The following is a 3,374-nucleotide window of genomic DNA, read 5'->3' as shown; positions in this document are numbered from 1 at the left end:
TTCAAACACTGTTAGGAGACACAGTACCTTTATTTTTAAAGTCTGTAAGGTTTCTGTTCTGGACGTGAAGGTAAACCACACACCCACCAGCTGTGCATAAATCAGCTCCCTGGCTCCTGAGCTGCTCTCCAGAGCTCATCTTGATTATGAGTGATCTTGGACCTCTAACTCCATAGTGTTAAGGAGCCAAGCAAGGTGGAAACCAAGAAATGCACACTGAATTAGACAAATAAAGACAGTCTGACTGGGGTGTATTCAAGGACAATGAGAGGTGAGGCTTTGGAGGTGACAAGCACTGAGCTGTTTGAAGAGGACAGCAAGGGCGAGAGGAGGGAGATCAGCGGATGGGAGTCTGGTGGTGCGGTTGTGTGCTAGAGAGGCTCAGGAGACAGGGAGAGGCTGGTGGTGTAGCCGTGTGCTAGAGAGGCCCAGGAGACAGGGAGAAGCTGGTGGTGTGGTCGTGGGCTAGAGAAGCCCAGTAGACAGGGAGAGGCTGGTGGTGTAGTTGTGGGCTAGAGAAGCCCAGTAGACAGGGAAAGGCTGGTGGTGTAGCCGTGTTCTAGAGAGGCCCGGGAGATAGGAAGAGGCTGGTGGTTTGGTTGTGAGCTACAGAAGCCCAGTAGACAGGGAGAGGCTGGTGGTGTGGTTGTGGGCTAGAGAGGCCTGGGAGACAGAGAGAGGCTGGTGGTCTACTATGGGATGGGAAAGGGAGAGAGGCATCCTTAAGCAATTAGGGAACAAAGAATGGAGGTGCAGCAGAGGGCTAGCCTTAGACAGCATAGAAAGCTGGCCCATGGTGTCAGGAGAGGCAGAGGCAGGATATTAGCCCAAAGAAAGGTGGGCATGATGTTTCATGACCATCTCCCCACAGTGAAACACATAGCATGTTGTCTCCTCCATAGGACACAACTCCTGTTGGTCTGGTTGTACTGTAAACTCATGAGGGTAAGAGACTTGTCCTCTGGGACTGGCCAGGCATTGGGCATTCAAGGGATACTTGTTAGGTGATGGGGAAATTGTCAGGGGACCTGAAGCTAGTTAGTCGATGTCCTAAACAGTCCCCCAGACAGAGCCCACTGCTATCCTGACCCAAGTAGATACACAGCTGTCCCATCTAGGGCTTCCCTGGACCTCCAGCCGTTCTCTTCCCTGCCTTCCAGTGAGCTTAGCTTAGGAGGGGTGAGCTCAGACCTCCTTGTCAAGTGTCCAGCTGTGTCTGATTCAAGCTCAATGTAGCATGTCACATCTGCATGCATCCAAGGCTCTTGTTCTTGTTCCCAGTCACTCACATGCCGTCGTAGTTGTTGCTAACCCCACCAATGTCAGTATCTCTAGGGGGAAATGAAAGTTTGAAAAACACGTATTTTTTTATGGGCTCTATTACAACCCCATCGGTGAGTCAAGGCCCAGGGAATGCCATTTCATCATAACACTAATATCCTATGCTACGACTAACAGTTTGAAACATCTGGAATCTTCTAGTCCAAGGCAGAGCTGTGGAGGGAAGGGTCCTCCAAGATACCTTTATCCGAGGACATGTAGCTAGCTCCCTGCCACACTACAACTGGCTGCAATCACAGACCCACAGTCTGTCACGCCTTGAGTCAAGCCACTACCATCTCCTCCTATAGCTCTGATTGGTGGCCCTCACTTTTGAATGAACTTCTGGTTTAAAAGGAAGGTGCCAGAGAGGCTAGGAAGGTGGCTCAGTTAGCAAAGTATGCTAAGCGAGCATGAGGATCTTAGTTTAGATCCTCGGCATCCACATAAGAAAAAAAAAAGACAGGAGTGATGGTGCAAGCCTGTAACCCCAGGGCTGGCCCAGAGAGCTGAGAGAGTCATGGACACTCACTGGCTAGCTACTTTAGCCAAATCTGTGTGCTCTCGGTTCAGTAAGAGGGGCCCTGCATTTTAAAATGCTTTTTTTTTTTTTTTTTTTTTTTTTTTTTGGTGGCGCCTTCTAGGTTGTCAGCTCTGTAAAGAGGAAGTTAAATGTCTCCTTCCCAGCCACCACTGTCAAGTTCTCCAAAGTGGACGATGAACACAAGCTTCATACTGTCTATGACAGCGGTTCTCAACCTTCCTAAGGCTATGACCCTTTAAGACAGTTCCTCTCGATGTGGTGACCCCCAACCATAAAATTATTTTTGTTGCTACCTCATAACTGTAATTTTGCTACAGTTACAAATTGTAATGTAAATATCTGTGTTCTTAGGTGGTCACAACCCACAAGTTGAAACCCGCTGGTCCATGAGAAGCCATGGCCACACACCTTAGCTGCTGATGCTCTCCAGCTGAAGAGTGGAAGGGTTATATGGTCTGAATCAGTGATGGGAAGGACAGATGATGTTTCCCCATGAAGCAAGGTGCCTTTGCCCAGGGCAGAGTGTGCCTGCTGCTGCATAAGGGACAATCTTGTTGTAGACCAGCTGGAAGAAACTAGAGAGAAGAAATTCAAGGCTGTTTGTGGATGCGTTGTGGAAGCCAGTCTGAATGTTCTCAACGAGAGAGAGAGAAAGAGAGAGAGAGAGAGAGAGAGAGAGAGAGAGAGAGAGAGAGAGAGACACAGAAGGGCATATTCCTGGACTGACAGACACTACTGTGCCGGTGGGGCCCAAAAGAGCTAGCCAAATCCGAAAGCTTTTGAGTCTCTCTAGAGAAGATGGTATCTACCAATGTGCTATCAGAAAGCCCCTTAAACAAAGAAGCTTGGAAGCTCAGAGCAAAGTACTCAGGATTCAGCGTGCTGTTTCTCCACCTGTCCTGAAGCACAAACTCAGACACATTGCTCTGAAGAAACCACCCACTGGGAGAAACAAGGAGGGGGCTGCAGAGCATGCTAAACTCTGGGCCAAGAGAACGAAGGACGCCAGATAAAATGCCAAGAGGAAACTGCTAAGAGACAGGCTGCGCTCGCTGAGCGCTTCTACTTCAAAGTCTGAATCCAGTCAAAAATAAATCTTTAAGAGGAGCAAAGAAATGACCAGACCTGAATCTCCAATAACAACAACAATGTGGGCCGTGAACAAGGGAGACACCCAAAGTTGACCCCTGGCCTCCACACACACACACATGTGCATATACATATAAACAGTATAGCAGAGAGAGAGAGAGAGAGAGAGAGAGAGAGAGAGAGAGAGAGAGAGAGAAAGGATAGAGAAGCAGTTGCCCTAAATGTCAGCAAAAATCTGAGCGAGTCACCCTTTCCACCTCCACCAGGAAAGCCAGTGAGAGGTCTGGGAGGGTAGGGTAGTAAGCCCCACCCTGTTCCCCATTCCCGAGTGCATACACATGCACCCCAACTGTTCTGGGGTTCCTGGTAGTGGACACTAATTTCATCAGTCACTCTGAGCTTCTCCTTGGCCACATCTGTA

General features: G+C 49.0%; 1 pseudogene; it reads left to right on the top strand.

Annotated features, from left to right (window-relative positions):
• The first annotated feature begins 264 nt into the window (after window positions 1-264).
• Window positions 265-2,877, top strand: LOC130871292 (40S ribosomal protein S6-like; annotated as a pseudogene).
• Window positions 2,878-3,374: the final 497 nt, after the last annotated feature.

Source organism: Chionomys nivalis, chromosome 3 (genome assembly GCF_950005125.1).
Source record: "Chionomys nivalis chromosome 3, mChiNiv1.1, whole genome shotgun sequence".
In the NCBI taxonomy this organism is placed as follows: Eukaryota; Metazoa; Chordata; class Mammalia; order Rodentia; family Cricetidae; genus Chionomys; species Chionomys nivalis.
Note: the sequence above shows the minus strand (reverse complement) of the source record. Positions and strands in the feature narration are given on the sequence as shown.